Genomic DNA, 13,216 nt, shown 5'->3' with positions numbered 1-13,216 from the left:
TATAATTAAGCTTATCAAAAAGCATTACAGAACATCACGATGTATATATACACATGCATTTTATCAATTACAGATGAAAGGATAAAGTTGTTAACCTCAATGGAGAAGAAAAAAGCAAGTTAAATGTGACTTGATTTGTGTGAACTCATGCGGCAAAACCTCTTAAGCATTTCATCGAACACCTATTGTGCATGTGAAGAGAGCAAAGCAATACACCCCTCTTGTGAGAAGAAAGTGAAAAAAATGGCTAAGTGTGGCTCACACTTGGGCAGGGGCAAGGTTATATAGGCAGATGGGGACTTTGTCCCGGTTTGTAATACAAACCGGGTCCAATGGGTGGGCCTATGGTCCCGGTTTGTAGTACAAACCAGGACTACAGGGTCCCGAGGCCTGACACGGCCTGCCGCGCCCTGCCACCGCCCCTTTAGTCCCGGTTTGTACTAAAAACCGGGACCATAGGCCGCTAACGGACATGGGCCAGTGGGTGGGGTCGCCCAGCGCGAAACAAACCAGAACCAATGCTCCCCTTTAGTCCCGGTTTGGTTCAGAACGGGGACATTTGCTCCCAGGGGCTTGGGACGAAAGGCCTCCTCTCCACTAGTGTAGCGTACTAGCGTAGTGTCGGCTCTCCAGATATGATATAGCGTGCTATTAGCGTTGGAATAGCGTGCTATTTTTTCCATGATATAAATACCTCCAAAGATCAATACAATTGTGTGTTGCATTCAAGCCCCTAAACCAATCTACCCCACGCATCAGCTCACCCGACTGCCATCGCCATGGCCTCCTCCTCTGCTTCTTCTGGCACCAACCCCTCCGCTGACCCCGAGCCCGCACCAGCCTCCGCTATCTCGCTCCGCCATTTCCAAATCCACAACCACGTGCCTAAAACCCAATCCCTTCAATATCCCAACTTCACCCTATGGTCATCCCTCTTCATCCTCACCTTCAGAGCTTCAGCATCTATAACCATGTCGACGGCACGTTCGACGCCACCACCATGTTCGATGACGTCGAGTGTATGTCAATCGATCCCATTGTCATTTTGTGGCTCTATACCACCCTCACCTGAGATCCTAGACATGGTCCTCACCCTCGAAGGCTCCACGCACAATGTTTGGGTGGCCATCGACAATGTCTTCTGCAACAACCACATTGAGCACTTTGTCTTCCTCCAGCAGGAGTCATGGGCATGGCAGGAGTTATGCGGCCTCTACCAGAACGACATGTCCATCCATGAGTATGCCATGCACATGAAGTTCCTTGCCGACGATTTTTTTTTGAAAGATCATCGGGTGGAACCACCCGACAAAAGCTGCTATTGATCAAGTGGAGTACAAGACGATCCTAAGAAATACAAAGAATTACATAGGGGTCTAGGAAATAAGCAGAGAGGACCCTAGAAAAAAGCGAAAAACGCGATCAAGTCCTCCATCCTCCTCCAGATCGAGCTCCGACAACGGACTGCGACGTCGACGATTTGCTCAAGGTGCGCTTGACAAGGTATTAACTTGTCAATGCCTATGGATTGTAGGCTAGGGTTTAGTTGGAAGTAGAGGGCAAGTAGATCTCGAAGGATTCAGCCGAAAAGTACTCGACGATTATGAAAACTAGGGTTTGTAAACAATGATTCGATGATCTCTGCGTCCTTCGACTCCCCCTTATATAGGAGGCGGAGCCGAGGGATTCGTGCTGTACAAGTTACAAAGTCCGGGAAGGTTTCTAACTCGTCCCGTAAGATTACAAATAAGACTTTCTATTACAACTCTAGCTTTCCTTAATAATATCTTGGGCTTCCGAATCTTCTTATTCTTCGGGCAATGGGCCTTTAGTAAACCCCGGGTACTACGGCAGGCCCATTGGGGATGCCTATGTCAGTAGCCCCCGAGATTTTGCTTGAATCGTAGAGTCAGGGAAAATCTCCACCGTTTATTTTTACTCGACAACTTAAACTTTTCTATATTTCTTCATATAAATTTCTATATTGTACAGGGATAATGGTAGTTGTGGCTAGTTCATCCGACGGATCGGTACTAGTTAACTGCTCTAGTGGCAATCCGCAAAAACCTACTTCAAAATCACGTCCCCGGACATGATTTCGGGATACGGTGTAAACTTCGACGAGTGCCGCTTAAGGTCTTACCATTCCGTCGAGTCCCGAGTCATATTTATCGGGTACCTAACGCGTCCGTTAGGATTTTTCTTCGTATCCGTTGATACGGATAAAAGTAGCAAACCGACGCCGTAGACGGCGCCACGCCTCACGGAATAGATCTCGGGGTCTTACCTTCGCAAAGTTTTGCGGCATTCAGAAATTGATCGCAACTCGGCGTTCGAGAATATATTGTCGAGTGCTTATTCGGCTGATGGAATGGCACATTTTATCGAGTCAAAGATGACTTATATTGCTCTCCCGATGGGAGTATATGCAGAGTTATTTATGACTCGAAATATACTCCTTTGCTTTTCTATATTTCTTCTTTTCATTCTATCTTTCTTTCTTTTTTATAATTTCATCGGGCACGCGAACAGCGTTCCCGATGGGAGTAGCCCCCGAGGCTACAGCCAAGGACTTGTGCTTGGTTGTAGGCTCCACGCTTTATGCCGCTATATTCTTTCTCTCCCGAAGTTTTATAATTTCTCGGGTGCGCGAACAGCGCTCCCGATGGGAGTAGCCCCCGAGGCTATGAACAAATATTTGTATTTGATCATAGGCTCACGCCATTTCTATTTTGTCTTTCTTGATCTTTTCATTTTTCCAAAGTAGCCCCCGAGCATTTGATCAAAAACTTGTATTTGATCAAAGGCTCAGCATTATTTTTCCGTGTCGCCTTTTATGAAGCTGTTCAGTCGAATTTTTTCTTCTGCCAAAGTGACGTTATTGCTGACGATAGCCACGATTCCTAGTCAGAAATTTGCGACAAGTCTTTTCTCGCTGCCATGCGGGCCCAATTGATCCACTATCTTGACACGTCGTGCAAGTGGGGGACACACGTCCTCCGCATTTTCTGGCGCACGCACCGTAACTTCCCCAACGTTGAGTTACTTTTTTACCCTTGTTGCCACGTGGCTATCATCTGTCACACATTTTCCTTATCCAACGGTTCGTCGTTTCACCGCACCCCTATATAAGATCGTCTTCTTCCTCCTTGAGCACTTCCGCTCGCGCCGTCCTCCTTCTCTCATCTGCAAATTTCCTCTCGCGATCCACAACCTCTTAAGCTCCTCCCCTCCAAACCGCAAACCCCGCGCCATTGTTGATGCCACCGCGTCGATTGACAAGGCACAGCACGCCGAATCCTCCATGGCCGCCGTGGATCTTGGAACGGCGGAGTGGGAAAGATCGAAAATTTCCACTCAAGACATCAACATGTCTGAAGAAGCCGGGGATCAGCAAGAAACCCAAGGCATTGTGCTTCCCCGAGTGAGGAGAGCTACCCAACCCCTCCAATGGGGTACCGGGTAAGTTTTGTCGATCACCTCATCCGCGGTCCGTCCGCCCCCATTCATCCTTTTCTCCGTGGACTGCTTTTTATCTACGATCCGCAACTCCACCACCTCACGCAAAACTCCATTCTTCACATCTCCATTTTCATCACTCTTTGCGAGGCCTTCCTTGGCGTCCGGCCCTAACCGGGCGTTATGGAAGCGCATTTTCTTCTGCCGCCGTAATGGCTCGCTCCAATGTCGCCTATAATATAGGCGGTGTTGTAATTTCTGCTCGGCCCACTGTTGACTACTTCGACGTCAAGCTTCCTGACTCAGTTCAAGGATGGCGCAAGAAGTGGTTGTACATTCAGGAGGAGAACCATGGATGTGCGGAGGACAACATCCCTCCTTTTGATGGCGCCGAAAAAATCTTTCGCCGCCGCTCCTGGGACGCGGAGGCCACCGAAGAAGAAAGGGCGTCAACAGAAACCTTGATGGCTCGAATCCACGAGTTGCAAAATACTCGCGGTAAAGAGTTATCGGGTATCCAAATCACTGCATACTTTCTTAGGACAAGAGTGCAGCCGCTTCAGGCTCGTAAATATCCTCTCTGGAAATATGCCGGCGACAAGGACGTAGATCGTCTGTCGGTGAATTTGGAGGTCAAGGATTTAGAAAGACTTGTCCGAAAAATTTCATCTCTCGAAGAAAAAGATGCTGTCCCTTCTTCTTGCCGTGTGACACCATTCAGCGCCGCCAATCCACTTCCCAAGGTAATCTTTGTCTATTGTCTTGTTGTTGTTTTGCTATCTTTTTGTAACTTCTTTTCTGACATCTCTCCCTATTTTATTTTGCACAGAATCATCCAGACCTTGTCTCGCTTCCTCCTCTTCCTGAAGGTGGAGAAGTCGAAGAAAGGGCGATTGTCACTGATGACAATCAAGAAGCTCCGTCTTTTGTGAATGAACCCGTGGATTCTCGAAAATCTGCGGGATCTTCCGAAGGCACCTGCGTCGGCACTATCTCCTCCTCCCGCTGTTTCTCCAAAAGGCAAAAGGAAGAGGAATGACGTCGAAGATTCCGGCACTTCCAAAGCCGAAGAAGTTGATCCTTCACGTCAGAAGGCAACTTATGATCCATATCTCGCATCCCTCGTCAGCTCGTAAGTCACCTTGATTTCCCCTTTTTTTCTGTAGTCGAAGTTTTTTGTCTCATCTTGCTTTTTATGCTGTCGATCTTTAATCGCATTGATGATGAGGAAGAAGTACCAACTCGTGACGTGGCTCCTCGGACGAGCGCGTCACATACTTTACTTGTTTCGGAGACGCTAGTTGAAGGAGAAGAATCCTCGCCTCCTCAACAAAACGTCGTCACCACCACTCCTCCTTCAAGCCCCCTTGCTCCTTCACCAAAAAGGACAAGGGTTGAAATGATCATCGAGCCTACCCCTCAATTGGGTAGCTCTTCTCATTCGCTCTTAGATGACGTAAGTTTTTGACTTTCCTGCTAGTATCTATATTTCCTCTGTTTACTTCTTTTTGTGCCTTCATATTTTTCTCGTACCGATATTTTCTTTCTCTATTCTTCTTTGACAGCCCATGATCAAAGAGCTTGTTCGCATTGGGTCCCAATTCATTGGGTACGGTGAATACGCCAGCGAGGATTCGAAGGTAACCACTTTTGTCTGTCATTGTTTCTAATCTTCTTGCTCCTATTTTTGTCGCAATTTTGATCTGTTCTTTTCTATTTTGGCAGAGAAACTTGCGAGAGGCCAACGAGCTTGCCGACACTCTTGCTCAGAAATTGGAGCAAAGTGAAACGGCTCGCCGAAAAGCCGAACTTGATGCTAGCCAAGCAAAAGTGGAGGCTGATGAGGCCAAAGCAAAAGCTGCTAGTGTCGAAGAACTGCAGAAGAAACTTGAAGATGCTGAAGCTGCTCTAAACGAGCACAAGGCCGCACAGGACACCCGTGAAAAGGGAATCCTCAAGCGCTTGAACACGCAAAATCGTCGCTTCCTCGGTAACTTTTCTTAAGACTTGCTTTCTTTTGTTTTTACTTGTTGTCAACTAACATGTATTTTCTATGGCAGGTCAAACAAGCCAAGATTTTGACCTTGAGAATCCCACCAATGATCCTCTGCTTGACGCACTGTCTTATCTGGAGTTTCATGGCCAAGAAATTCGCGAAGGCGTGGTGAATGCTGACGCAGGCTTGTCGAAGTTGTTCCCGTGCTTCTTCCCAAAGAAAGAGGAGCCTAAGACTTTTCTTGCCCTTGCCAAGGACTTCAATCCACCAGAGGATCTTGGACTGAAGATGCGCCAGGAGAACATGAAGGTTGCTGGTTGAGAACACTATTTCCTTGGTCGACGACGATCAACAAACTCGTTGACTCGATGAAGGTAGGCGACACCGAAGCGAGATAGAACAATCAAAATGGAGGTCGTTGATCAAGGCGAGCCAAGCCCAACACGAAGAAAATCCTGGCCTATCTCGGGATCAAGCCATCTTCAACTCCTAGCTCATCAAGGCCGGAGGTCTAGTTGAATGCCTTTGCTTTTTCTTTCCTTTGCTTTCTCTATTTCTTTTGCTTGTTGTCGCCATTTTAGCCTTGGCAACAATTACCCTGTTAGTCCCTTTGGAGAACTTCTTTTGTAATGTCCGTGTAAACTTTCTAGAAATCAATGAAATTCCTCTTGGTACTATCATTGATCCTGGGACTTTCTTTTCCAGTTAATATTTGATAATTATTCGACCAACCCTTGCTCTGCCGATGCTTCACCCGCGTCTTCCTTCTCGAAGAAAATACTAGTCGATGATAATCCCCTCCAAGGTTCTTCAAGCAAACATTTGTCGGAAGATTTGCAAGAATTTCGACAACAACTTCAATCCATGAAGAAACAAACTCTGGCAATGATGGAACAATCTCGGAAAGCGTCCGAACAAGAAAAACTTGCTCTCCAACAAGCCGAAAGGGCTATGGCTGCCAAGGATACTGCTGTATTGGAAGCAAAGGAAGCCACTACCCGAGAAAATAGCATGCTCGAGCTAATGTTGGAAGCTAGCACAGATATGTTAGGTATGTTTTTTCGACCTCACAATGCCTCCTCTTTATTTTGCGGTGCCCTCCTTCAAATTTCTTGCCTTGTCGCTTAATAGGCTCGGTTCTTGATGCTGCCGCCAAAGATCGAAGAGTAAACGAGAGAACGAATCTTCTTGTCAATCTTTCCCTTAACCATGGCTGTTTATTCTGGGCCACCCCGAACGAACCCCAGCAGATTGTCAGGTTCCAAGATCGTGCTTGCCAAGTGCGCGAATTTCTCAATTTTTGCACGACAACATTAACCCTTGTTTACAAGACTTTGTTTCCTCGAAATGAGGTTCCCAAAACTCTTCCTGAATTGCTGGAGATATTCAGAGATGCTCCCCGCATTCATAATTTTGTGCGAGCTCAATTGACTGCTGGAGCAAGGTTCGCCATGATTATGATAAATATTTGTCATCCAAAATTAGACCCGATGAAGATTGTTGCCGATTGCCCGGCCAAGAAATCGCGGCGAAAAAATGATATTGACACAATCAATGAGATGGTATCTCCTGTGGCCGAGTCGATGATAGATGAGCTTCTTCGGATGGACTCAGAATTCTTCGTCAAGGGGTCTTATGCTGAACATAAAACAACCAGGGGCTTGTCCATAGATAGTATTTTAGGCTTTGACTGATTTGTACCATATTGCAAAACTTTGTGTCTCTATCTTTTTTGATTTCTTTTTTATTTCCGAGGAAATTTGTTGTATATTGCAAAAATGCTCTATATTGTTGGAGCCCCCGAGCCTTCTGGCTAGAGTTTGTACTGTTTTTTCCATCTCGAAGATTTTTCCTTCTGTTGTAATAAGACATCCTTGTTTTTTCATTGATGGATTGCAAGCCCTCGAGTATCTTAGTGTTGGAGTTCTATATTTTTGTTGCGAGGTTCTTGGACCAAAGCAATAAGATTGTTGACGTGTACACTATATTTATAATTGTTAGCTTCCGATTTTTATATTTGGCGAGGTATTAATGTACCAAGGCGAAATATTTCGGTAAGTGTAGTTTGTCTATATTGTACGTATTTTGAGACTTGAAGGCGTTGAGCCCCCGAGCGTGTCGAAGAATAAGAAGTATATCTCCACTATCTTTATTATATTGCAGCACCGTGAGCCCGCCTCATTAAAAACCTTTCCGGCCCCACTCGGTGCCCCAAAAAGGAAAAGAGTGCGTCTAAAAACTCGCGGGCGTTTCAGTACATTGTATTTTTACAGAGAAGGACTATATTTCAGCTCTAGGCGTAGAACCGCCTGAGCTGCGCCACGTTCCAGGGGTTTTCTCGGGAACCCCTGTCTTCTTGTCCTTGATCCTGTACGCTCCTCCGTCGATGACTTCCGTGACGATGTAAGGTCCCAACCATGGTGATTCGAGCTTCTCTGTACTTTGCTGGTTGAGCCGTAGGACCAAATCACCGACCTGGAAAGATCTCGGCCGCAATCGTCGACTATGGTAGTTCTTCAGGTCCTGCTGGTACTTGGTAACTCGTGACAGTACTTCATCTCGAACTTCATCGAGTGCATCCATATCATCCTCCCGAACTTTTCGTGATGTTTCTTCGTCATACTCTGTTACTCTTGGAGAATCATGCTCTATTTCAATTGGTAGTACAGCTTCAGCTCCGTGGACGAGGAAGAACGGGGTTTCTTGTGTCGCCGTGTTTGGTGTTGTTCGGATGCTCCACAAAACACTTGGCAATTCTTCTGGCAGGTGTGTCGAGCCTTTTCAAGCGGTCCTAGCAGACGTTTTTTAATGCCATTGCAGATGATACCATTGGCTTTCTCGACTTGACCATTAGTTTGGGGATGTGCAACCGACGCGAAGTGCAATTTGATGCCTACTTCTGCACAGTACGCCTTGAACTCCTTCGACGTGAAGTTGCTGCCATTATCTGTGACGATGCTGTGAGGTACTCCAAATCGAAAAACGATGCCCTTCACGAACTTTATTGCTGATGCTGCATCTGGTGAATTTATTGGCTTTGCTTCTACCCACTTGGTGAATTTGTCGACATCAACCAACAAGTACTCATATCCTCCTAGCGAAGCTTTGTGCAGCTTGCCTACCATGTCGAGTCCCCATTGGGCAAAGGGTCACGTCAATGGTATTGGCATTAGCTCTGCCGCCGGAGAGTGTGGTTTTGCGGCAAATCTCTGGCACGCGTCGCAAGTTCGTACTATCTCTTTTGCGTCCTCGATGGCTGTCAACCAGTAGAATCCTGCCCGAAAAACCTTGGCTGCAATAGCTCGACTGCTTGCGTGGTGACCACATATTCCTTCATGCACATCCTTTAGGATTATTCTTCCTTCTTCGGGTGTGACACACCTTTGCAAGACGCCTGAAATACTTCGCTTATATAACTCCCCTTTGACCACTGTGAAAGCTTTTGGATCGTTGAATAATTCGCCGTGCTGGATCGTCGGGTATTTCCTTTCTGAGGATATACGATATGTACGCTTGCATCCAAGGAACTTCTACCATCATCACAAGTTCTTGGTCCTCTTCGTCCTCCACGGTTTCTTTGAGAGACGCCGAAGTTTTTTCTTCTTTTGCTTTTTTCTGCATCTTCTTCGGCTTCGTTGATCTCTCCGCTATTTCTTCCCAAAATACGCCTGGTGGGATTGCAAGGCACTCGCGACCCGATGTTTGCGAGGACGTCGGCTTCATCGTTGCTCAATCTACCGATGTGATTTACCTCGCACCCATCAAACAGCTTCGAAGCTCATTGTACACCTCCTTGTATGCTATCATGCTATCATTGATCGCATCACATTGGTTCATAACTTGCCGAGCCACCAATTGTGAGTCGCCAAAGATTTTTAGTCGAGTTGCACCGCAAGCTTTCGCCATCTTCATCCCGTGTATGAGGGCTTCGTATTATCGCTTCATTGTTCGATGCGTTTGGGAACGTCATCCGTAGGACATATTTTAACTTGTCGCCTTCAGGTGATATGAGTATCACTCCTGCGCCAGCTCCTTCTACTCTCTTGGATCCATCGGAGTTCATTGTCCAAGTTCTCGACAAATCTGGGGGTCCCGTGTTTTGCAGCTCCATCCATTCTGCGATGAAATCTGGCAAAACTTGCGACTTGATTGCCTTTCTTTTTTCATACGTGATGTCCCGAGGGAAAGTTCTATTCCCCAAAGGGAGACACGCCCTGTAGCTTCTGGATTGTTCAGTATATTTGATAGAGGTGCTTCATTGACTACTATTATCGGGTGTGCCGAAAAATAGTGGCGTAACTTTCTTGCTGTTGTAATCACTCCATATGCTAGTTTACGGTACCTGCGGGTACCGCTGTTTGGAAGGCGATAAAACTTCACTAATGAAATATACCGGCCTTTGCACTCCATGGAGTTTTCCTTCTTCTTCTCTTTCGACAACTAGCACCGTGCTAACCACTTGGGGTGTGGCTGCGATGTACAACATGAGAGGTTCCTTTTCCTTCGGCGCCACCAGGACCTGGTGGTGTCGAGATTGTGCGTTTCGGATCCTCGAAAGCTCTATCGGCTTCTTCGTTCCACTGAAATTTCTCCCCTTGCTTTATCAAGGCGTAGAACGGTAGTGCTTTTTCTCCCAGCCTGGCGACGAATCTACTCAAAGCTGCGACTCGCCCAGTTAATTGCTGTATTTCTTTTAAGTTGATTGGCTTCCTCATTGTTACGATGGATTGTATTTTGTCGGGATTTGCTTCAATCCCTCTTGCTGAAACTAAGAACCCAAGAAGTTCTCCTGCTGGAACGCCAAAAGAGCATTTCGTCGGGTTTAGCTTGAGGCAGAATTTGTCGAGGTTATCAAAAGTTTCCTTGAGATCTTCGATCAACGTCGTCCCCTTTTTGACGTTATGACTACATCATCAATGTATACTTGCACATTTTTTCCAATCACGTGTTGCCAAACACTTCGCATCATCCTCCGATACGTTGCTCCGCGTTTTTCAAACCAAAAGGCATTGTTTTGTAGCAAAACACTCCGTAAGGTGTGATGAACGCTGTTTTTACTTCATCTTCTTCTTTTAATCTAATCTGGTTATAACCGAATATGCGTCCGGGAAGGAAAGACGTTCGCATCCTGCAGTGGAGTCGATAATTTGGTCGATCCTCGGGAGGGGAAAGTGATCCTTTGGACAATGTTTATTGAGACACGTAAAATCGACGCACATGCGAAGGACTTTAGTGTTTTTCTTCGAGCACCAACACTTGGATTTTCTACCCATGTGGCCTCTGTATGCAGCTCTTTGATAAAACCAGCTTCTCTTAGTCGATCGATTTCTAACAGCATAGTTTTGCGGTTTGGTTCCGAAAAACGTCGCAAAGGTTGTTTGATTGGTCTCGCTAGTGGATCCAAGTTGAGGTGGTGCTCGGCAAGTTCCCTGGGTACTCCTGGCATGTCAGCTGGACACCATGCGAAGATTTTCCAGTTCTCACGGAGGAACTCGATGTAACGGCCCCGGGTAGTACCCCTATTAGATTTGCTTGTTGTTTTTCGTTTATGCATCATCATGGCATCATGCATGCATCATATACATGTTTTCAACAAAATAAAATTATTTTATAAACCCTAAAATTATTTTGCTTCTTTCTTATATGGGTGATCTAATAAAACCTCTCCTTCTCCTTCTTTTAATAAAACCCTAACCCTCTCTTTCCCTAGGCCTCTCTCTTCTCTTCTGGCCCAGATCTCCACCGACAGCCCACCTTCTCCTCTTCCTCCCTCTGGCCCATCTCTTTTGGCCCGTACCTCTTCGCACGCCATCCTCTTTCTTCCTCGGTGGACAGCGCCCAGACAGCTATCGATCCCACCTTTTCTGTGTGATCCTCCCCTCCTCTGCTTTTCTATCTGGACCACGGCATCCACCTGCTCCTCCTTATCTCTGCAACCACCCATCCTCCTTCCTCACGTCTCCCTTGCCCCTTTTCTTTCTTCATCTGCAAGCCAAACGAGAGAGAGAAAACCCATCGTTGGCCACCGTGGCAACTCCACCATGGCGACGCCGCTCCAGGCACCCCCCCTGCCCGTCCGAGCACACCACCAGAACCGCCTCACCTTCCTCTCCATCCCCACCCAAGGAATCGAGCCGGAGCTCTCCCAATCGCCGCCAATTTCGCCGATACCCAACTCTGACCACCGGAGAAAATGGTCGATTCTGGCCGCTGGAGACCTCCCCCATCCTCTCCGACCTCATCCACGGCTTCCTGGTGATGTGCTCGTTCTTCCAGACCTCTTCCCCGTCTCAATCTCGTCCTCGTTTTCTTCCTACCGACTTTGACCACCGGTAACCTCCGCAGGAGCTCGTCGCCGGCGACGCCGCGGTGCCTCCCTGACCGTCTCATCACCCGAAGCTGCACCACCACGCTGAGCCGCACCCTCGACGCCACTTCTCTCGACCTGGTTCGCTCCCAGTCGCCCAAACCATCTCCGACCTGCTCGTCCGCCATGGCTGCTGTATGCAAGGTCGACCCGGCCTTATGTGTGTTCTTGTTGACGTGCACCTGGCACTGTTCATTGATCCGCATCTAGCCTAGCTGGTTAGTTCCTTTGACTGCGACCGACAGATCCCGTGCTCGAATCCCCTGGGCGGTCAAATAAATTAAGTTATCTTTTTCCTATCTCTTTTGTTTCAGATCTCGCAGCGAAGGATGTTTCAATTTGTGTGGAGTCTTTCCCTAATCAACATATACACACTAGCCTGGCTGGTTCGTTCCTTGGCCTGGATCAATCGATCCTGAGTTCGAATCCCCACTTTGGCTGAACAACACAACATTTTTTGATCTATTTCGTTGCCTGACAGGTGGCCCCTTCTGTCAGCCTCCACCGGCGCCACCTCAGCCTTCCTGCCTTGTCAGCGTCCTGTCACCATCTCCCTGGCCCGCTGGTCAGCCTCTTGGGGTATCTCATCTTCGGTATAAACTGTTTCCCTCTTTTCCCTGTTTTTCTAAAAATTGCAGGAAATATGTAAATTTTGCAAAATTCATATCTCCTAATCTATAACTCGAAATAAAATATTTTATATATGAAAATTGATCAGAAAATTATGAGGAATCTGAATATGACATTCATATATCTGTTTGCATCTTGCATCATGTCGTGACGTGATAGTTCATGCATACCACCTAACATATATACGGAGTATTTCGGATATCCACATAAGGTTTCCCCGCTCCGCTTAAATCTGAAGTAGATCACCCCTGCCTTGTTATGCCATGCTAATCAACCATTAACTTTGTCGGTAGAAATGCAACTCCAACTCTAATTTGATTGTCCGGGGTTCTGACTCCGCTTAATTGGATAATTGCATCGTATCATCTTTGCCATGTCATGCATATCATCTTGATCATGCCGGTTCTTCATCCGTAGTAGTAAGCTTGCATGTGTTGTGTGTTCCAGCATTTGCTTCTTCCCGGATAGGATCACGAAGTGTTGATGTGAGATACGACGAGTTCTTCGCCAAGATCTTCTGCAGCTTTTCACAGGCGAGCTCTCTCTCTTCACCTATTTTACTCACTCCCTCGCATTGCTATCCATATGTCGCGCTTCTTTATCGAGTCACGTGTCCTATTCCACTTGTTTACCATAATAATCCTATATGTATCATTCCTTACCCATAGCCGTTGCTTGATGTTTGCGCCTTGCGAGTCGTAGGCGTGTTTAGGCTCTGTTGTCTATCTCGATCTGTTATCGGGATATGTTGGGTTGTTGGGAGG

The 13,216-nt window shown here is 46.8% G+C and overlaps 1 long non-coding RNA gene across 2 annotated transcripts; it reads left to right on the top strand.

The window, feature by feature from the left end:
* Positions 1–10,997: 10,997 nt before the first annotated feature.
* Positions 10,998–12,949, top strand: LOC124683670. 2 transcript variants are annotated; one of them, XR_006996777.1, is made up of 4 exons: positions 10,998–11,966; positions 12,137–12,208; positions 12,304–12,415; positions 12,900–12,949. It is a non-coding gene; the product is annotated as an uncharacterized LOC124683670 (long non-coding RNA). The 2 variants fall into 2 exon arrangements; XR_006996778.1 differs by having other exon boundaries at positions 10,998–12,040.
* Positions 12,950–13,216: the final 267 nt, after the last annotated feature.

Source organism: Lolium rigidum, chromosome 1 (assembly GCF_022539505.1).
Source record: "Lolium rigidum isolate FL_2022 chromosome 1, APGP_CSIRO_Lrig_0.1, whole genome shotgun sequence".
NCBI lineage: Eukaryota > Viridiplantae > Streptophyta > Magnoliopsida > Poales > Poaceae > Lolium > Lolium rigidum.
This window is presented reverse-complemented; position numbering and strand designations above follow the sequence as displayed.